Source organism: Tursiops truncatus, chromosome 17 (assembly GCF_011762595.2).
Source record: "Tursiops truncatus isolate mTurTru1 chromosome 17, mTurTru1.mat.Y, whole genome shotgun sequence".
Taxonomy (NCBI): Eukaryota; Metazoa; Chordata; class Mammalia; order Artiodactyla; family Delphinidae; genus Tursiops; species Tursiops truncatus.
This window is the reverse complement of record NC_047050.1, coordinates 44,126,377-44,149,418: the sequence shown is the minus strand read 5'-3', so window position 1 is coordinate 44,149,418 and position 23,042 is coordinate 44,126,377. Positions and strand designations below refer to the sequence as shown.

General features: G+C 42.4%; 1 long non-coding RNA gene across 1 annotated transcript in view; it reads left to right on the top strand.

Moving 5' to 3' along the window:
- The first annotated feature begins 9,556 nt into the window (after positions 1-9,556).
- Positions 9,557-23,042, top strand: part of LOC117308741 (uncharacterized) — a 44,224-nt gene continuing 30,738 nt past the window's right edge. The window contains exon 1 of the long non-coding RNA XR_012327297.1: positions 9,557-21,694. This is a non-coding gene — a long non-coding RNA (uncharacterized lncRNA). The remainder of the gene's footprint in view (positions 21,695-23,042) is intronic.

Here is a 23,042-nt window from a genome sequence, read left to right as displayed (position 1 = left end):
GGCTCGAACCCGTGTCCCCTGCATTAGCAGGCAGATTCTCAACCACTGCGCCACCAGGGAAGCCCCTGAAGTGCTTTTATAAATGTAGGTTTTTTAAAGAAAACTATGATACCCAGAAATCCTTACTCATTAAATGGGAATATAGTGTACTGGCAAGGTTTGTCTTTTAAAGGCCTTGAATCTATTTTATTTAATTTTTAAAAAATATATCCTACCAAGACTTAAGCATCTGGTAAAATTAACTAGATTTTAAAACTATGAAATGCCTTTATTTACAGACATTCATATAAACTTTATGTTGTTTGTACCATGTTGTTCAGACTTTTGTCTCCTGATCATCCTTTCATCCAAAGGACTTAGGGGAAATGCCATTTGGGATTAGAGGTACTGCCTGTTAGTATAGAACACTTTTACTGAGGAAGAAAGGGAAGTGTGCAGCATTGGCTGCAAGTTAGACATCCGCTAGGCTAACAGTATTGAAAACTTAGGGCAAATCTTTTGATTTGATACAGGATGCTTCTACATATTATTTGACCTGGATCTCTGAAATTTTCTGTCTTATAAACTCTTACAGGCATACAGAGAAGTTGTAAAGATAGTACAAGGGAGTTCTTGTATCCCCTCACCCAATTTCAGTTTACCCTAATGTTATAATCTTACATTATTTTGTTTGTCAAAACTAAGGAACCATCCTTGGTATGTTACCATCAACTCCAGTTTATCTATAATATCCTTTGTGTTCCAAGATCCAGTCCAGAACATCATATTGTATTTAGTTATCGTTTCTTCTTGGTCTCTTGTGGTCTGTGTTTCTCAGTCTTCACTTTATTCTTTACGACCTTCACAGTTTTGAGATGCATGGAAGTATGTTGTAGAATGTCTTTCAATTTGGACTTGTCTGATGTTTTTCTTACGGTTACATTGGGGTAACAGGTTTTTGGAAAGAAGACCACAAAGGTGAAGTGCCTTTCTTACCATCTTGGGGATGGATGATCCCCACATGACATCACTAGTGATGTTAGCCTCTGTCACTTGGTTAAGGTGCTGTCTATCAGGTTTCTCCAATGGAAAGTTACTATTTTTTTCTTTCCATATGCTATCTTTTCAAAGTAGGTCTAGCGCTTACTCAAGGGGCGTAGGGATTTAGCTCCACCTGCTGGAGGGGATAATTTAGAATTCTTCCATAAGGAAGATTTGTTTCTTCTCTGCATTTATTTATTCAGTCACTTATTTATACCCATATGGACTCATAATCCAATACTCTTATTTATTTTTTTATTTAAAATTTTATCTTTTAATTTATTTTTGGCTACATTGGGTCTTCGTTGCTGCACGCAGGCTTTCTCTAGTTGCCGTGAGCGGGGGCTACTCTTTGTTGCGATACATAGGCTTCTTATTGCTTCTCTTGTTGCGGAGCACGGGCTGTAGCCACGCAGGCTTCAGTAGTTGTGGCATGCGGGCTCAGTAGTTGTGGCGCACAGGCTTAGTTGCTCCGCGGCGTGTGGGATCTCCCCAGACCAGAGCTTGAACCCGTGTCCCCTGCATTGGCAGGTGGATTCTTAACCACTGCGCCACCAGGGAAGTCCAATACTCTTATTTATTTTGTTGTTCAGTTTATTCTGGCTTTGGCCATTGGGCGCTCTTTCAGATTGGCTCACACGTCCCTTTGACATGCCCCATCCCTTTTTGAGCATTTCCTTATTACTGCAAGAAGCTCCTGGCTGATCTTTTATGTCCCCTGCCCCAGCTCTGGAATGAACTATTTCTCCAGAGAGACCCGATTGGAGAGTGGTTTTTTTTTTATTGAAGAATGGTATTTAGAAACCAAGATCTGGACACGGTATGAGGGTTGTTTTGTTTTGTTTTGTTGTTTTTAATTATGAATGTTGAACTTTTTCCCACCATTAGCTAAATATATCTGTGGGTTGTGGGGAAGAAAAGTATCATTCTCCCAGATCTTTAGGTGGTGGACTCTGAGTGAGTACTTTTCTGCCCATGATTATTGAAGTGTTCTCTTTTTAAAAAATCTTTTGTCATTAAAAAAATTTTTTTTGTTTCTGTTTTCTTCAGGCAATCTAAGTTACCAGCATATTTGTTGAGAGTAATATATGTGAAGTTGCTTTATAAACTAAAGCATTATATAAAAGCAATTTATTATTATAAAATATATAACAAAGGTCCCTAATCTTTAGAAATTAAAATGCATTTTAGGAGATAACATATTTACGTAATTTTAGGCTATAGGGTTAGGTGCTTTGTGTGTCTTATAGGCAATAACTTCTACAGGAATATACAGGAAGGAGATGATGTGTGGGTTGGAGAGTTTGGTCTGTGCCTGGAAGGATGGGGAGTCACTGGGGGGGAGGAGGAGTGAATAGGGGAAGAAAAGTGAGGGTGGCTGAGTGAGCAAAAGCTCAGGCAAGTACATAAAGTTTCTTTGAGAGAAAGTGAGTAGGCCAACCAGAGCATAAGGCTTGTGAATGAGAGCCTTTGAGCCCATGGGGTGAGAGCGGGGAGCAGCATTAGAATGGGACTGGATTGTGCGATGTGCATACCCTGCAGTGAATAGTTCATATTACTGACAACACTGTGGGGATACTTTCAGGGTTTGGGGACAGGGGAGTGACATGTTATTAGGTTATTAGGAGGATTAATATTTAACAGTGAGATATGCTGTCGGTACTGTTTTGATAGAGATCTTTTTTACAACCTCTTGCACTTTCCTTGTCCATAATTTAACTTTGGATCATTCAAGATCATTAAGAATGCAGATTTACAGGTAGAAGTTTGCTCTGCTGTAGTGCAGTGGTACTTCTAGGACCCAAAGAGCTGTGTTTAGGGCTGTTTGCCTCTGCTCTAAATGGTCCCAGGCTACACACAGTATGTTTCTTTGTGATATTTGTTGTCTACTTCATCATAAAAGTGATACATTTTTATTATGTATTGAATTCTAGAGAATATATTAAAGTTGAATTTTAAAAATTCACCATGACAGAAACTTTTTGGTGAATATTCTCTCTCTCTCTCACATACACACACATGTGCATATGCATACATGCAAATATATTTTTTAAGTTAATGCATACTTTCATGTCATTTTTTGCACATTATGTTTTTGTACTTTGCCGTTTCACATTATAACAAGTGGAGTGTTTTTTTCATGTTATAAACTTCGTGTAAGTGAATTTTTGTGGCGGTATAATGATCCATTGCATAGATTTGCTATAGGTTTTTGTGTTGTTTAACAATTCCTCTGTTGTTGATCATTTAGGTTTTCTCAAATTTATACAGAAGGCTTTATTTCTGTTTAGAATTAAGCATCATAAACTTTAAAGTTCTTGCAAGGAGATAGGGGATGAGATTCTGAAGAACGTGTAGTAGTTTATTAAAATAGAAGATGAGAGAACCTGAGTTGAAGGCTGGATAGTATAGGGGAGCAGGTTACACTTGACCTTGAATGTTTTTGCATCACCTTCATTTGAATACTAGCGCTTTTCCATGAATTTGGTAGCTTAAGCATGGCGTATTTCCTTAATTTCTAGTGGAGCCTGAGCATCTTAATTTGTTAACCGTTTATAGTTCCTATTTTTGTGAATTGTCCATTGCCAGTTTATTTGTTGGGGTCCTCTAACTATATTCAGTCTACTATCCACAGTAAACTAAGAAGAACTGGAACTTGCCAGGGGACAATAGATAGCTAGGGTTGTGAAACCCATAACTTATTTTACACAAAGTACAAAAATTATAGGATCTGTCTACATTATTTGCTGGACATCTTAACAGATAAAGTATAAAACCACAGTTTGCATTTAATGCACATTTTCTATTCAGGGCTGATGAAAGTTGTTTTTGATTTATTGATACCTGCCTGTTAATGAAGAAATAGGTCAGTAATTTTTAGTATGTTAAGTTGGTTCAAGTTACAGTAACAAAATTGCCTTTTGTGTTTCTAGATCTCTCTAGATTTCTCATCTTCATTTAAGTTCTGTTGTTTCATAATTCCATATATGGATTTTCATAGTAGCAAAATAGACTGTATTTAAGCCTTGCTTTGAATAGCCAGGAGTATTTCTGATAGGAACAGAGTTCCTTCCTAAATAGGAGATTATTTAAAGCTGTAGTTAAATGACCCATAAGAAAAAGGTCAACATCTAGGTTCACATTTAGCTCTTCTTTTCCCTAGTTGAGTGAACTCGGACAGGTTATTTCACCTTTCTGAGCTACGGTATCTTCAGTCCCTTTATAAAATGCAGAAACTAATACTTACCTCAAAGAATTGTTCTGACTTAAGGAGTAAATGACATCCTAAGTATGAGTACCTGCCGAGTCATTGGTGCTCAGTAACTGTTAGCTTTCCTCCCACTCTCTTCCTTTCCCCTCCCCTTCTACGGAAATGTAGTATTCAGTACATAATGTGTCTCACACATACCCTTCTTATTTTTTGCCTGTTTCTGCTTGTGCTTTTTCTAACTGAAATGCTTTCTCTTCTCTCCATCTAAGCCCAGTCTCTTCATGTGGATGTAATACCATCCCTTCTTCAGTACTCAACTCAAATGCTGATTTTTTTTTCTTGAAGGTCAGCATTTTTAAAAATGTACTAAATGTGGGAAAGAGGAGTACACAATAAACGTGAAACATGACTGCAAACTGTTAAAAATAGTGTCAGGAGACTAAATTTTAGAAGGGCAAAGTTCCTGAGTTAAACAGCAATAACAAGGCATGGGTGTTGGGTAGCGCTGCCTTAGCAAGTCCTATTTATATGCCATGTATTTTGTAAAAGTCTCACTGTAAAAATGAAACAAACCCAATATGATGAAATACCAAAGGGACACATGGTCTCATTGAGTTTTCACTTGGCCTTGATTAATTACAACTCAGAAAGCTATAAGAATTTGTAGAACTTGACATTGTTGAATCTGAACTACTGTCATTCTAGGAAAGTGATACAGATGAGAAGATACCCAGAAGGCCAGAGATAGGTAATTTGTGTCTTGATTTTCAGAAAGCACAAAAGAGAATATTAAAGGATGTGCAGGATTGTAAATGTGCTCTTAATCTCTAGGTAAATACATATTTATCTTTTTACTGTGAACCTCCCTTTTCCTCACTTGGACTAAATTCATGTGTAGTTCCAGTCAGACCCCTTCCCTCCGAAGCTGTTAGGTGTCTCCCTTGCCCACCAGGTGCACACACAAGCCTTGGCTGTGACTGAGTCCTCCACATCTGGCCCCAGCGCGTGCTTAGCAGCCAGCCTCTTCCACTGCCGTATTTGATCCCATGCTCCTGCTACAGTGAATTGCTTGCTGTTCCTGAGTAACTCTCACTACCCCTTTCTTGCCTCCACACAATTTTTCTGCCTCTTAATTAGAGTGCCACCTTTCTTCTCTTCTGTTCCTTTGAGGCCTGTCTCTAACTTTTCCTGACACTGTCCAATTCTAACTCTCATAGCCACTTGGAGTAGTCTTTTTTCAGCATTATTTGTACCATTCTTCTAGGATCCTTAAGAAGAGGAATTGGCTTATTTGTACCTACTTGAATGTTTATGGCAGAGCATGCAACTGTTTTCAAATGGAGCTTTCCCTAAATTGCAAGAAACCATTCTCATTGCTTTTGTGGGTTATTTTTTAATTTTTTTTGCGGTATGCAGGCCTCTCACTGTTGTGGCCTCTCCTGTTGCAGAGCACAGGCTCCGGACGTGCAGGCTCAGCGGCCATGGCTCACGGGCCCAGCCGCTCCGCGGCATGTGGGATCTTCCCGGACCGGGGCACGAACCCGTGTCCCCTGCATCGGCAGGCGGACTCTCAACCACTGCACCACCAGGGAAGCCCTGTGGGTTATTATTTTAAAAAACTTTTTTGGATTTACTTTTTTAGATAACTTAAGCCATAAAGAGTACTTGTTACAGGCAATGCTGTACATGTAGAATACTTTATAGTTTGCAAAATATTTGTCCTTTTATGAGATGCATTTAAAAGTACACTTGAAGAAATCAAGAGACAGCTTGATAATATATCTTAATTTCAGCAAGGCAGAGTCATTTATTGTAATCGTGATAGCAAGATTTCATATAGGCAATAGTACATTTGAGTGGACTTTAATTTTGAACTTCTGTTTTGATGTGTTTAATAGTTATTTGTCAACATGTCAAGTTCCATAAAGCTCTGTCCTGTCCAGTTTAAATTGTGTGTGTGTGTGTGTGTGTGTGTGCGCGCGCGTACGTGCATGCGCATGTGATCAGTTTATGGGGGACACAAAGTATGGAGGGAAGCTAAAAGAGAATTACAATTCAGAAAGATTTTGGGCTGAAACATAAGTAAAACCAACAAGAAACAGTTTAGGTGGGAGAAATGTAAATCTAGTTAGGAATTTTAGAAATTGCATTTGCAAGTCCAAAATATGGACAGGAATCCGTCTTGGCATTTTTTCACATGAGAGCCAATGTGTTAGTTTATTGCAGGCTCTTTATGGGTCAAGCATGATTTCTCTGCCTTAGAAGGTGGGAATGCAACCTTGGTTTAGAACACATTAATTACACAAAGCCATCTTCATTCATTGATTGCCAGTTCTCATTTGCAACTGGTGTTTGATTTTGGGTGTCTTTGTTGTTTTTAAGTGAAACATTGCTTAGCTAGGTTCCATTCAAAGGAGGAGGAGGTCGAGGATGGTGAATAGACGGTAGCCCGTGTTAGCAGCTTTCCAGGCATCTCCCTTGCAGTGTTTTGCTGTCCTAGGGGGCAGATCTGAAGCCATGAGTAGAGATGACTTCATTGTAAGAAGAATCATTACAATGCCTGGATCTATCCAGTAGCAGAATGGCTTACCTAGTGGAACGAGCATCTGTTCCCCAAAGTTCTTAGCAAAGGTGTTGCTGATCATGTCTGGGACAGTGCATCTGGATTTCCTAGTACTTGGCAGGAGGTAAAGTAGACAGGCTCCGAGATCTCTTCTTACTCCGCAATCCTGTGATATCAAGTAATTCACAGTGCTGGGGGCGCTTGGATTGTTCTGTATTTCAATCAAGTTTTATCAAAAGGAAAATAGAAAAAGTAGTGGGAAGAACTGCTCTTATTATTGTAACATATAAACTGCTTCATCTTTATTTGTCCTCATCTTTCTCAGTTGCTTATAAATTTTAAATGGGAATATTGAGTGAGGATCGGAGACAGGACGCCTTCATCACATTTGGATTTGAGATGTGCATCTGACAGCAGGGTGTATTTACGGTCAGTATTTTAATAGGCCCTTAGATGTCAAACTTAGTTTAGAGGTGCTTCTTTTTATCACCTGGCAAGTGGTATTGTAATAATATAAATATAGTGTGTCAAGACCATTCTTGATGTCAGTGGACTCCATACTTAAATAGCAAATTCTGTCAGTAAAAAAAATTCTATACACTACTAATGTATTTATAAATCATATGCGTGTACTTTTGTTGTAATTATAAAGCCTTCACAAAAAGACATTAAAATAGGATAATATGAAAAAAAATTCTAATATTTTCTTTCCACATACCAGTAGATGATCTTGCATTAGCACCTGAAACATACATACCTCACTTTGGAAACCATTGCTCTTTAGCATAGAACTTGGGATCTTGGTTTCCCTTTTGTTTTTAAGCTGAAGAGTTTCTAGCAACTTACAGGTGCATAGATCTATGTAAATTAATAAAAGGATATGAAATGTAAGAAGGGTCCATGCTGTGTATAAAATGTTTTGCAAAGCATGTGAAGAATGTAAGATGCATGCCCTTGAAAAGTAGACTGGTAAGGGGCGGGTGGCAACTTTTTTTGAGTATTTAGCACACGTAGTTTTGAACATGATGCTGGGACCTAAGAGAAGTCAGGACTGAAGAGAGATTTGCATTAATATGCATAGGGTGATCTTTGAAACCTAGAAATAGATGATATCTGTAAGGCAGTATATAGTCAAAAGAACAAGCAGCTGAGTATAAAACTTTGGAAAGCCCTCACTTTTAGAGGATGGGTAGAGAAGGAGCTAGGAACCGTAACTGAAAGAGCAGTTGAAGGGGTAGGAGGGTTACCAGGATATACAGGCCCGCAGAAGCGAAGAGTGAGCAAAAAAAAAGCTGGGTAGTCAGGGCTGTGAACTACCATTCATTCAGTGAGTGCTGCTTTGTGCCAGCCTGGATTAAACACACTCTTAACAGCAGGGTTCATCCTCCAGATGTTCCCCTGAGGTCAAGGGAGTGTGGTTTCAGGAAACTAGAAGGGATGGAAGCTGAGTGGCAAGGAAGGAGCAGGTGTAGACCACTGACTGGAAAAGCAAGGCAGTGTCACATGGCAGACGTCTATCCATGCCACCAAGGCCTTTTTCCAAGCGACCTAAAACACTGATGGCCGGAGAAACCTATTTGTAGTTGACAGGAAGAAGTGCTGACAGTTTAAAAGGAACTGTGAGGGCATTCATTTTTTAGGCCTAATTTATAATTTTAGGCTTAATTTATAATTAAAATGTTGACATAAAATATTTAGAAATGACTAAATAGGCCATATTTAAATATAGCCTCTGAACCCATGCTCTTGGATGTTTCCAACCTCAGGGATGTATAAAATGTACCAGCCTTCATTGGTAGCGTGAAAATAGAGCATACCTCGAGTTACTCATTCGCTGTTGGTTGAACAAGGAGATACGAACCTTGTGATATCCTCTCTGGCCACAGTTTAACCCCTGAGATCCATTTTACTATTTTAAATTGACAAATGTAACAGTGGCTATTTCCTTGAAAAAATTCCTACAAGTGGAATTTCTGAGTTAAAAATATACACACTGGCTGTCATTGGTTACAAGGCTGTGTGTCCAGAACGTTTGCCTGGGGAAGTGGTGGAGGAGCCATTTGGAAGCTCTTGGTAGCTCTGTGAGGAGTTTTTAAAAGTTGAAGTGCTTTTGTTCAGGTGTAAAGCCCTTTGAGGGGTGGGTGGTGTGCAGTGTGCTAGTGTGTGGTTTACAGCCGTGAAAAGCTGGATGTTAACTCATGACTGTTTTACGTACCAACGTTTGTAGACTGTGAATTAGGATGGATTCAAGACTGTCCCTCACAAGAATACCACTTAGTTGCATTTCAGCATGCTCTCTCCAGAGGGAAAGAAAGAACCCAATTAAAGCCACCAAGTTAGGAATCATATGTATGGCCCTAGATATGCCTGTCTGTATGTCAGACATGCAAATGTCAAATGGCCTGTGTCTTGTAGCAGGAAGAAAATATTTTCGAGTCAGTGATGTAGAGGAAATAGCATTGGCTTCTTTCTCAGCCTATAGGTAAACCTGGGTTCAAATCCATCACTGCCATTTAGAATCTAAGTGACTTTGAATAGTAAACTCAAGTCATATCCCTGAATCTCACAGTCCTCCTCTCTAAAATGAGGATAACCACCTGCTTTATTGGGTAATGAGCATTGAGCTCTGTTCCTGTACTTGGTAGAAATTAAAACACAAAAATGTGTTTCTTGTTAGCTGTCCACAAGGTAGCACTCCCTGGAAGAGGCACTTGTGCAAATGCATTGCTGGACCGGGACATCCAGTCTGTATACATGTGAGTGTTCCAAATATTTGAAGATTGTGATATTTTGAAGGAAAAGCAGTGGGAAATACCTTAGCTCTTAAATGCTTTGGAACTTTTCTTCAAAGTTATCTTGTTTTTTATTAGTCTTGTTGAGGGTCATTTTTAGTTCTTCATGATAAACAATTCAACCAATACGTACAGATATAAAATAAGTAAAATCCCTTATTTTTTCATTTATACCTTGCAAGTGGTTTTCCTTTTGTTTTGGTTTTGTTGACTGGTGGGTTGATTAGTTTGTGTTTTGATATTTCAAATTCAAAATGCCACTATTTTTTAATGATCGTTTGCATTGTCTACAGCTAGAAAGTCCTATGACCAGTGGTCAACCTATTGACAAAGACTGCTCCTGAACTAAACTGGGTCACTGTGATTTAAAACACCTTGCAAGCTCTAACTACAAAGCTCACCAACTCTATATAAAACCAGATTTTAATTGGCTTGTGTTAGGCTCTAATAAGAAAGCCTGCCACTTTAACAAAATGCCACAGACTGCTGGTATATGCAAAAGCTCCCAGTGTGAGGGAGGCCTGCAGCTTGATGTCACAGCTCAACTTTCAATGCCATTTCCATAAAGAGTGTCAACATGACCATAGAAAGTGAAGTTTACTAGTATTTTTTGGCTTGGTTCTTGAAAGTCTAACTACAAGCCTAAGAGAATAAATCTATTTGTTGTGGGCTGTTGTGACTACCATCAGATTCCTGGGAGAAGACAGATTAAAAGGAAAAATGCATTTCGAAGAAAATACTTTTAATGCATCAAGACAATGAAGTGACCTTTAAGTCCAAACATAGAGGTTTGGCTCTCTCATATTCTAAGCTGGTTCTTTATTAAAATAATTATAATAAAATAAGGAAAAAGTCCAGTGTCAAACATTTCCACTTAAAGGGTTGAAACTAGTTGGTGCCCAATTAACCTGTGTCCAGAGCTGATTTTTAGCCATACCAACCTGTATGGCCCTGCCAGTTACCATATTAAAATACTTCTGTCTAGTTAGGAATAACCACTGGCCTGACTACCCCAAGTGATGCCTACTGCTTCAGCCATCCTGTCCCTCAGCCCCCCACCAGCCTCCTCATGATGCAGCAGTTAGAGGGGTGACACCTGGCACAGAAGGGGCTTGTTGGGCCACATACCAGCACTGGTCCAGGATCTGGTCTGATTAGCCCATGCCCTGCTAGTTGTTAAATACCATATTTTGAATGTTCATCCCTGTCTTTTTCAAGGATGGCTGAACGGCACAGCAGTGGATAATCCAAAAACCTACATTTGGCAAATTTTTTCTTAGTACTGAGTATAGGAATGTGATGTATGATTAAAATGGTCAAATGCCAAACTGCTGGGAACACCAAACCTCAGGCAGAACATCACATGGTTGCTTAGCTCTCTGAACTCTTCTGTACTGTTGTACCTTCTCTTTTTTTCATATACACAATTTTTTTTTCCACTGCAGCCTGAGAGGACATTGCCCGTTTTGTTTTGTCCTTTTATCATTAGATCTTGACGTGGGTACCTTAAGTCATGTAGTGTCAGTGTCAACAGAATACTGCCAATGACAAGATCGCTGTCAAACCTGATCTCCCCAAGCTACTGTTTTAACACTGAGATCCACTTACTTTTCTTTTAGGGAAAGGTAAAATGTAATTCTGCCCTGTGGTTTACTGCTCCTACCAGACCTTTTGTTAGTCTCCCAAAGATGTAGCTATCTGTTCTTTTAAAGTCTGGGGGGCAGTGATTGTTTCTTGTCATTTGGAATGAAGCAGTGTGGTGTGAGAATTTGGAACATGGGCTCTGAACTCGCCTGTGTTTGAGTTTCAACCCTGCCCCTTACCTATGTGACCTTAGGCAAGTCATTCAACGTAGCCATAAAATAAGGATGATAAAAAGTTAATTACCTCTTAAATGTGATAAAAGTATTATTAAGTGCTTGGAGCAGAGTATTCAATAAATGTAAGCCAAACACAATAAGCAACCTAATTATCTGACCCCATATAAGCTGTTTGAATGTTTGGTGTCTGAATTGTTGGAGAGTGCCAGGGAACGTTGGGAAAGTCACTTGATCCTTCTGAGTTTTAGTAAAATGAACGTAATACCTACGTCCCAATGTTGTTTTGAGGCTTAAATGAGATCATGTGAAATAACCTATAGGACAGTTTACTCAACAAATAATTACTGAGTGCCTTTATGGGGTACAGCAATGAAGCAGATACACAGTTTTGGTATTCATGGAGTTTACACGGAGCAGGACTAAATAAATACTGATTTTCAATCAGAGAAGGCAAAGAAATGCCACATATATATATATACATACACGTTATAAAATCGCATATGGTTCTCTTTCCTGAAGAGAGCAGGTTTTATCCTCTACAAAATTACTGAAGCTTTCTAGTCACTAGCTGCTGCAAACATTATGTCACTAGTACCAAAACAAGGGGCAGGAGTTGGTGACTGAGGGATTTATAGATGCCTGAGCATGAATTTAAGCTGCCTTTCTGGAGCATGGACCTGAGTTGTGCCAGAATTGATCAGGTCTGCAAGTGGTTACCCATTCTCCTGTGGGAACAAATGTGAAATGAAATCTGGACTGGATCACTACCTATAGTGATCTGGAGCCCTGGGGGGTAAACCAGGGCTCCAGGGCATAGGTGGTATTTTGTAATCTCTCTTAGTTGAAGGTCATGCCTGGAAAAGGGGTGTGGGAAGTGAACAGATGGTTTTATACATAGTGTCAAATAGGAGACTTTGTTGTTCTGGACCCTGGTTTATAGTCTCAAATCTTTCAAGGTTCTGAAGGGGCCCCTGGGAAGCCGATGTCAAAACAGGATTGGAATTTTTAACAGATTAGGGGGAGAGCCTGTGAAGGATAAAAGGGGGAGAGCGGGAATAGCCTATAAAAGCCTCTGGACCATGGTGCAGTTCTCAAACCTGTGAAGGGAGAAAGGCGAGAAGAAGGGAAGAATGGGGTAGCAAAACCCTCAGATTGCAGTGCAGTTCTGAGCAAGCTTCTGCCAGACCCATGGGGTGCCCTCAGAAGCTGCCCAGGAGAGAAACCCCGTGTGGGGCAGGGATGGGCCAGCACTCTCCCCTCGCTCAGCTGTCAGTAGCTGCGGGCAGCCTGGGGAGGGGGTGGAGAGCATAGCCTAGCATGAAGACAGTAGTAGGTCCAAACAGGCAACCACAGGGGCTATCAGTCAACTAGACTTCCCACAGCTGGTTGGTTGTCTTGAAGGAGATTTTAGCAGTACACTTTCAGGGGTGCTGCAGACCCTAAACTGCATACCTTTTTTGGGGAACTGTGGCATATGAAGATAGGCCCTTAAGAATCCTAGGTGAAAGGACCCATATCTAGATCACTGTTAAGTTTTGATCATCTATGTATCAGGCACTGGGGCTGCAACCCGGAGCATGATAGAAGGGTCCCTGCCTTCAGGCAGCTTGTAGTCTGCTGGGCAGACAGGTAGCCCGGTGCCATGAGAGTATCACAGGTGTATGTTCCTCCACATAGGGTGGTCATCAGGTCCCTCTCTGGAGGCCAGGTAACCTGGGCTTTGCAGGCTGAGGAAATAGCAAGTACAGAGGGCCGGAGGCAGGAAAGAACTTAGCCTATTCTAAGAATGGGAAGAGGGCTTATATATGCTGGAGAGAAGCAAACACTCCAGGGATAGAGTGGCATGGGCTGAGGTTTAGAGGTGAGCAGGAGACAAGGCTTTGGTGGCTGTGGTGAGGCTTTGGGGCTTTATTTTAAATGCAATGGGAAGAACTGAAGATGTTCAGAGCAGGAGAGTGACATGCTGTGACTTACATCTTGTCAAGAGCATTCTTCCTGCCATGTGGACAGTCACTTGGAAGGCGATGAGTGTGGTAGTGGAGACAGATTAGGAGAGTATAACTAACTCAAGCAAAAGACGTTGGAGACTTGGACCTGAGTGGGGGCAATAGAGAAGTGGGCTGATGTAGAACGTATTTTAGAGGTAGAACCACCTGGGCCTACTGATGGCTTCTCTGTGGACGAAAGAAAAGGGGGAATCAAAGCTGAGTGGAGGGTGATGCCATATACTGAGATGGTGGAGAATCTGAGAGAAGGAACAGATTTGGGAGGAGTTTGCCAAGAAAATTAGTAACTCACCTTTGGACATGTTTGGGATGTGTGTTAGCCAAGCGGTAATGTCCAGTACATTGTACTTGAAGCAAGTATGTCTCGGTGGACATATGCTCGGTGGACATATTCTGGGGGCTGCAGGTATAAATTCCAGAACTGTCAACCTGTGGAAGGTATTGAAAGCTGTAGGACTGGGTGAAATCACTTAGAAAAGAGAAGAGGTAGTAGGCCCAAGCCCTGAGGAACCCAACATCCAGAAGTTAGGTAGAGGGCGGCTAGGAGGCAGGAAAGGAGAGAAGAACCGGCATTGGGGATGGGGTCAAGCAGCACAGAGAGGGGGTTCCTTCAGGGAGGGAACACTTGCTGTCCAGTGCCGCAGAGACCAGGGCCAGCGAGACGGAACGAGAAACGTCCTGGCAACACCAGGGCACACTGGTGATCTTAACACGATCATCTTCAAGTGTGTCGTGAGGACAGAAGGCAGATTAATGGGAGATGAGAAAGTAGAAACAGCCTGTTTAGACCTCCCGATTCAAGAGTTTTGTTGTGACAGGGGACAGAGAGGAGGAGGACGTGGGGTCTGGGGAGTCTTAAATTCTCATTTAGGTAGAAGTTGTGAAAAGAACATTGCAACTCATACTCTTCACTCCACTTCGCTGGGATTAGATTCTCAAACAAAAAGAGAACGCAAGCCGCCCCCAGCTACTACTGGGTGGGCAGTGCCCGGGTCAGCAGGGCTGCCGCTGCTCAGGACCGTCAGGGTGGCCGGGCCCTGAGGGACTGGGAGGCAGGTCCCCGTCAGCAGGAAACCAGTGTCCAAGAGCCCTTGGACGTTGGGTCTGAGTGGTGTCCTTGAGGCGTCTGACCAGCTGTGAGGTGGTGAATCCGAGGCTCCTCTAAGAATGCTGACTGGTAAGTAAGGCTGCCTCCGAGGACTCGAATAAAGGCACTGTAACAGGAGGGGCAAGAGGCCTTCTCCCACCTCAGCAAATGCGAGCAGCAGCTACAGGCAGGACAAAGGTCAGCACTGGGGACTTACGAACGTTAAGACTGACCCTGGACAAGTAATGAGGTCTGGCTCTGAGATCCAGCTGCACCGTGACCCGCCATCGAGGGCTTCCTGGCCGTGGGGCAGAAAGCACCACCGCGTGTCAGCAACACGGTCAGTCACGAGCCCAAGCCATCTCTTGTCAATTCCTTTGTAAGGGTTTCCGAAACTCCTGATTGCCTTTGGCAGGCGGATGACCTAGGGAACAACTGTCATGGCAGGGGCCACAACTCACCCTGTGAAGGTCAGGGAAGATGTGCTTGTCAGAGTTGCAGTAACTTCACCAAGACTTGAGCTGGAATTCGCGAAGGTGGGAAAGCCACTCAGGTGAAACTATAGCCCTTGGCTATTCGTTCATCAGAGAACGTGTGACAGTGAGCGATTGAAGGAGGTTGTGAGTATTAAGCAAAGGGAACTTGAGATGTTAACGCCTGGAAGAAATCAGTATTTCCCAGATAACCCTGAAACAGAGGGCTCAGACTGGAATATGGAAGCCCTGAAATAAGGGGTGGCAGAGGGGCAGTAAATGTCCAAAAATGATAAAAGTACACAGAAAGCCGGAACCCTGCATGAAGAAGTGTGATGGAGAGTATCTGGGTGGAGGTGAAGGGAGAGAGTATCAGAAGTGATCTCACCATGGGGGCTCCGTAAAACTTAGGGACCGCAGGCCATTACCAGCGTCTGTAGGCCATGGCTTCCGCATCCCGAATCCAAAGAGGGGCAAGATGTGGTAAAAAATAAGAATGTATTTCAGCTCTTTGAACCCTTACTAGAATGTTCACTCTGCCAAAAGAGTGCATTTGTTAGATTTTTGACATGTCGGTTTCGTCTTTGAGAAGATGAAGGAAAGGTGAGGGTCAAGCATCTAGATATACTTCTCACCAAGAAGGAAAAATGCCTCATTGCCAAGATCACAGCGATGCGTAGAAAGGTATTGAGACCAAAGTGGAAAAGTGTGAAAACTCAAACAAAAAAGAGCACAAGCTGTGCCCAGCTTCTAGCCAGGGAGGGCCTGGATAAGCAGAGATATCGCTCCGAGACAGGGCAGAGTCCAGCTCTGCGGTCTAGAAGGCTCGCCTTTCATGAGGTGTAGATTACAGAGTTTAGAAAACTATAGGTAGGATTTCATGGCCAGAAACGAAAAAGGGACTATGGTGCAAAAGAGATGGAGTCCTAAAGAAGGCCCTTCTGTCACACGAGCACATGATTGACCTGAGGAGGAGGTGGCTCAGGTGCCTCGCAGACCCTGAGCGTGATGGAGCTCTCTAGTGGACGGTGGGAACCGGCAGGAAGGCCTAAGCCAGTGAGGCTGAGGCTTTCCAACCAGGGCTAGTCAATACTTAGAAATTGTGTGCAAAGGTTAAGGGAGGAGGAGAGTGAGAAGAAATAGCAGAACCCTGTGTTGGGGAGGGATAGGTAAAGACAGACCCCAGAAATGATGGGCACCACCCAGAAAACATGGCTTGGTCAGTGTGTTTCTCTGGTCCAGAATCAGGCTTTATTCCTGTTGGGTCTACGGGTCAAGGGGCAGACCTGAACTCTAAGCCAGCCCTGGTCGGTCAGGCTCACACCTGACACTGAAAAGCTCTACTTTGAATACCCTAAACTGTGCTCAATATGTGTAGTTCATGTGTGTTACGAGGCCACGTGCCGCTGTCTAAGCCTGTGAGATGGCAACATCAGAATTGCTTGGCCCTTGTGTTACCAATGCAGATTCCTGGTCGCCCTTACCTTCCTTCTCTCCCCAACCAATTCAGAACACCTAAGCGTGGAGGGAGCTCCAGGAATCTGCATTTCAAACATGGTCCTCAGAAGGTTCTATCCAGAGAGAATTTCAGAACCACTGGGCTGAGTCAAGCCTGCCAGCACCTCGTTGCCCAGGGCCCTCATGAGTGTGTGGGCTTACAGCCTGAAAGTGCCTTTTTATCTGCCAAAGCATGGCTGCAACCTAACTTATGGGCCCTCTAGATTACCTATAGAATAAGGCCTTTAAAAAAAAAAGTTATACTTTCTAATGGTTAGATTTGCAGTGATTCTTGCAATCCTGCACATTAGAAAAATACAGATACCCAGGCCACACCTCAGACCAGTTAAGTCAGAATATCTGGAGTGGGGCCCCAGGCATGGTATTTTTGTGTTTTGTGGGGTTTTTCTCGTTTTTTTTTTTTTTTGTTTTAAGCTTTCTAAGCAGTTCTGATGTGCAGCCAGGGTGGAGAACCACTGCTGCTTAAATGTTAGAAAAATGTAACACTTTTTTAAAGGCTCTATTCTAACATGATACCTGTTTCTTTTCAAATCAACAGATAACTCCTCTCCATTTCTTCTCCATCAAAAATAGTGCTCTCAGAATTAGAAAGGATGAAACAAACATGGTTAAAAGAGAACAACACTCCATATAAGTGGCTGTACAAAATATATTGGTCTCTAGGTCCTAAAAACTTGCTTTCAGGGCACTGAAAAGATTTGCAGATATAACTGAGTAGCCGTAAGCTCTCACCGCTCGTGAGAAATGAGTGACCCAAAGACAGGACCCAAGAACACAGCAACCCGGTTGTCCGAAAGGTGACTCATGGACGATACAAGCCAATGAGTTTCAATCTGTCTTCCTTGAAAAAAATGTAGAATGCTTAATTAAAAAGACAATTTATGAAACTTTATTAAAAAAGGAATCAGTAAGGAAGGGTAGACCATTCCTATTGGGGTAAATTAGGGGGGCGTGCTGGTGATGGAGGTTATCCCTACATCTGACAAGATTACTCAGAATATCCTCACTCTATGGTGGTGGAATGAAGACTGAGTTATTATGCAGTTTGTGTGAATTTACAGCTGCTTGAACAACCATATCCCAAGGGGTCTTCTTTCTACTTCTAAGATTCTTTGAAAGCTATAGTTGTTAAATTCTTTATTATGGAAATGAATTTTTACGTAAAGAATATTGTCCAAAGTGATGTTATCCTCTAACCCTGGAGTACTGTATGTATACGCATATACACATATATACACACACATATCTGGGGGCGCTTAGCCCAACGCAGATTCTTCCACATTGCTCCTTTCCAAAACCTCTCCCTTTCCCTGTAACACTGTAAAATAATATATAACAGACTTGGCTTTGGCTCCTTGGTCTCTTAGTCCAGCCTCAGCTGTTGTTTTTCATCTTTAACTTTGGTGACTCACTGGTGCTCAGTTCTTATCCAGATATTGTGGAGAACCATTTTAGCACAGCCGAGCTGATTTCTGTTCCCCTATAGGTGTCCAGGGCCCAGCCTGCTGTCATGCGTGTGCGTCCACATTCTCTGTCTCTGCGCAGGCTCACCAGCTCGTAATTGAGCAGACAGGCTCTAATAGCATTCTGCAGATGTAGCCGAGGACTATATTTTGGATACGCTCGCTCTCCCAAACAATCTCCTGTGAAAAACCCCGTTTTTATCCCTACTTAGTAGACTAATTTCCCAATCACATGAATTTGCTGGAATAGTTTTGGAGAAAACTAGATTTATTGAAGAGCTGCTGGGTCCTTCAAAAATGTCTTTACCCCAGATGTAGAGAAGGTAAAACTGAGTCAAGAAGGTGCATTTGTTAGACTATTGGTTCAGCTGCCTCTAACAGAGACCTGCAGTGTCAGTGGCTTAAACAATATCGAGGTTTATTGCTCTCTTACTAATAGGCTGAAGGTTGGCCATCTAGGACTTACACAGTGGCTCCATGATGTCAGAGACCGAAGCTCCCCTTGTCTTACTGCTTCATCATTCCTAGGGGATGGCCCTCATCGGCATGGTCGAGATGTCCACATCCTCGGCCCAGGCAGGAGAGAGAGGCAGAGCATGCTGCCTCCCCAGAAGATGCTCCCAGCACTTAACCAACCACAGGAAAAGCTGGGAAATGTTGTCTTTATTTTGGGCAACCAGTAAAAGCAGATTCTCTTAAGAGGGAGGAAGGGAACAGACTTTGGGGAACAACAAGTAGTCTCTCCAGCATATTCCTGGAAAATAGAACATTTCAGAGGGGGAGTGGGCGGGCCAGGGAGGGAGGAATCATTACCTCATCCGAAGAACGACATCTGGCTTAAAAAGTGTCTAAGTCACCATCAAAAAGGCTGTGCTCCCCCTGGTTTTCCTTTAGAGGGGGAACACTCCCTGTCGCAGGAGCTCTTCCTCCTGGGACTCTGGGCCCAGTGTGTGAAGTGGCCGTGCAGTTACTGACCCGCCCCCAATCAGAGCCGGCCCACAGCACCCTTAGGATACGTGAGGACGGCAAACAAGATTCTGGGCTGGGAGAATGGTCAGGAACTGGAAGGAGGAGATTCTTCCAGCAGCAAAGCTAATTAAAAGGAAAAGCCTGTTTTCCAAGGGCGCCTCTTCAATATGCGAGCATCCTGCCTTCTCACCATTACCTGCCTCACTTGTCACCAAAATGCAATCCATTCCTGGTCGCTTCCACCTTTAGACTTTGCACATCCTTTCCTCAGTGCTCCTTCCTTTATTCCTCCAGCTGCTTAAACCATTTTCTCAAGCCTTTGAACAACACACATACACTCTCCTTCCCCCACATTCTTTTTTAAACAAAGAGAATTCTGCTTTCTGTTACAAAAAAAGAAAAAAAAAAAAAACCCAAAGCCGGAGACAATTCTGTCCTTTCGGTCCACATGGTGAATCTTTCTACCTGCATGGAACTTAGCTTGAGTGGCAGGTCTACGCCAAGAAGCAGCACCCTGTCGCTGTCACGACGGGCAGAGCAGAGTTTTTCCCCTTAATAATGCTATTTCTGACTGAATGCCCATTGCAGTTTTGATACCAGCAGCGTGTGTTACTAGACAACAGTTCCTAGTTCTTTCCAGGCCGTTAGCATGGCCGTGAGCAGGCGGGTTCCACCCACACCAGAACAGCCCTGGTGTGAAGTGAAGTGCTGTATGGTTTACAGAGCGTTTCACATGCATGGTCTCGTTTCAGCCTCACGCTCACCCTGGCAGTAAATAAATAGCAATAACATCACCCCCATTTTGGTGATGAAAAAAACCGAGGCTGGGAGCAGTTAAGTGACTGCGAATGAACTAAAACTGGGTCCAGTCTGTCTGTGTTGCTAATGTAAGATGTTGCAGAACTGTCTGTGGTTAAAAGAGAAGGAATATTTATTTTTAACAGTGTTCTTTTCTTCTTGCCACAGTTCAAGATTGTCCTAAAATTTGATTTGATAGAAGTATTTTCCCTAGTCCTCTAAGTCAGTCTTTGAAATGCTTTTCTGCCTCTGGGTCTTGTTTTGCTTTGAGGCGTGGATGGCAAACACGGATCTCTCTTATATAATCTCTAGGTCTTACATTTTAGTTCTCTACCTGAACATTTGTAATGCTACTTTGATTCTACCACAGTAAAGGAAAGCAATCTCTCATTTCTGCCGTTGAAACTTAGATATCTAAGATTAAAGGAACTATATGTAAGTATTGCTTATCCAGAAGCCTTCTGAATATTTCCTTGCTAATGGAAATGCTGGATGTTTTTAAGCAACATTATCTCTTACAAAACAATTTGAAAAGGAAAAAAAAAATCACACAAGGATAACAGACTGTTTTTTATAAGAAGAAGCTAGTTTTCACAAAAAGTATTGTTATCAGTTTATAAGGCTGCTAGAGAATGGATTTTGTATTGAAAATAGCTAAGAGCATAGTCATTGTTTTAAAGATGCTTTAGGATGGGGATAAATGTTCAGTATTTTTTTTAACATGTACTGGCATGTATCTGGATGAGGTTTTTTAAAGAAAAATCACAAGTTTTATAAAATCTAAGAAACTTTAAAACTGTGTCATTTATAATGTAAAATTAATGCAGTTGAAATTCAGTGGTTGACTCATAGCTCCCACATTCATCTTCAGTTCTCTTTAGCTCATATGGTTTTCTTTAAAAATTAGTGATATCAGCTAAATGGGACTCTTTCCCACTCCTACCCACAGAGAAAAGTGCTTTTGTGAACATGTCAGCTCTTTTCCATCATTACATGCCATCGTGGAGTGCAACAGAAGCAAGCTGGCTGTTCGTACTCATCACCAATATTAGTACAAGTTCAGGAGCAAAATCCAAATAAGATAACCTTAAAATTTCCATTTGTTTATTTTATGCACATAAGCCACATTTTTGGTACCAAGGAATTTTATATCTACACTGGATCTTTCGAGTCTTCCAATCTAGCCTCTTTATTTTGGATCTGGGGAAACTAAGGCACAGAGAGGCTCAGCAACTTGCCCAAAGTCACACAGCTCACAGCTGAGCCTAGAACCCAGGTCTGTGTGACTGCAAAGCCTTTGCTCCTGCTACAATGCTTCACAGAGAGGAGATTATTTACCCCGATCATTTGGCCCGTGCCCTGCAGCACCCTCCGCTGGTGCCATGCTAATTAGGAGGCAGTTTCACGAATGTTCTGTAAAATGTTAAGATGTGAAGCCAGCTACCATATCTCTCCAGAAATCTTCTCAACTCTGCTTCTAGCGATCAATTTAGGTTTCTCCAGACTAAGCAGTTCTGTCACACCTTCCTGTGATTTGCTTTCTAGTTACCATCTTCTGGACATATTCCTTTGACACATTCCAGTTTTATTAAGATGGGACCCACCCAAAACGGGACTCCTCCAACTTGTTCCTCATCCTTATGTTTCCAGTGTCCATGAGTCCCACTGCTGTCCTTTGTGTGTCCCAGCCCTAAAAACGCAGTCGCTTTGCCTCTCCTTCTCTCCCAACCCCCAGCATCCACGCAATTTCTCCCACAGCTTACTCTCTTCTTACTTCTACTACTCATATTTTTCCTTGACTGTGGAAATAGTCCCTTAACTGCTTTTCTTGCCTCAAGTCTCTCCAGAAATGCTTTCTTAAACTTCAATTGCTATGCAAGGTCTAATTGCTGTTGGTTTGTCTCCCCCAGGACCAAGAAGCCCCCAGTTCTGGATTCTGGTTCTGCTGTGCGTCTGCCAGCTCTTTGGCTTTAGGTACATGACTTATATCTTCGGCCTCCGTTTCTCCACTTATAAAATAAAGATGTTGAACAAGACAGTCTCTAAAGAGATGCCTCCATTTCTAATCTTCTATGTGTCTCCTCACTCCAATCTGCTGAACAGACTGCTTCCAAAGAAATCTTCCTAAAATACTGATCTTTTTTTTTTTTTTCTGCAAAATCCTTCAGTTGCCCCCTCCTTTCACATAAATCCCAATCTCCTTAGCCTGGCACTGAGGAAACACTGCAGATTGGTATCCAACTCTCCTCCCTTAGCGCTCCGTGCTCTTCACGAGCCCACACTCAAGCTAAACTCAGCTACTCCCTTTTCATCGTACTTGTGCCAAGCTCCCACCTCTTTGCTCCTGCAGCACCAAATGCTTTCTTTCTACCTGGCACTGTGGGTGGGACATGTGCCATGTCTTTGTAAGCGCCTCGCAAATGGGTCACCCCTTCCTCATCCTCGTCTCCCACACAACACTCGTGCTTAGGAGGCACTCAATAAGTAGTTGTTGACCAAATTTGTTCAGCCCAGAATTGCACTAACATTTTTTGGCCGTCACATCATATTCTTGATATTCAGAAGCTTCACCTGTTAGAGTTTAATCTTCATCCCTTGTTCTTGTCTGTACAGATCTTTCTGATTCTTGGTTCTCTTATCTAGTTTAGTGGCGTCCCATTGTGTTACCCACAGGTGTGATGGGTATGCTGACTGTTTCACTGCAGTTGTTGATACAAATGTTGAACAGGAGAAAGACCAGTAGCTTGCCAGCTTGGCATCTCACTCTCTAGCTTGACAGTGGCATTTAAAAAAATAAAATAAAATGATTATTTATTTTCCTTACTTTTGGGCTGCATTTGGTCTTAGTTGTGGCACACGGGATCTTTGTTGCGGCATGCGGGATCTTTCGTTACAGCGTGAGGTCTCTTCGTTGTGGCGCTTGGGCTCCTCTCTAGTTGTGGCGTGCGGGTTTTCCCTCTCTAGTTGTGATGCGCAGGCTCCAGGGAGCGTGGGTTCAGTAGTTGTGGCGTGTGGGCTTAGTTGCTCCGTGGCATGTGGGACCTTAGTTCCCTGACCAGGGATCAAACCCACATCCGCTGCATTGGAAGGCGGATTCTTTACCATTGGACCACCAAGGAAGTCCCTTGACAGTGACATCTTATCTTGCAGTCTTTGGATATGGTTATTTAAGCACATATGACTATATTTTGTTATAATTCATTGCGTACATAGACATTGAAGTGTAATCTCTGCATTCGTTTGATTCGTTTGTTGACAACCATTCAAGTGTAAGGCAGCATACTGGGCTTTGTGTAATATAAAGCGTTGATTAGGATTTGGC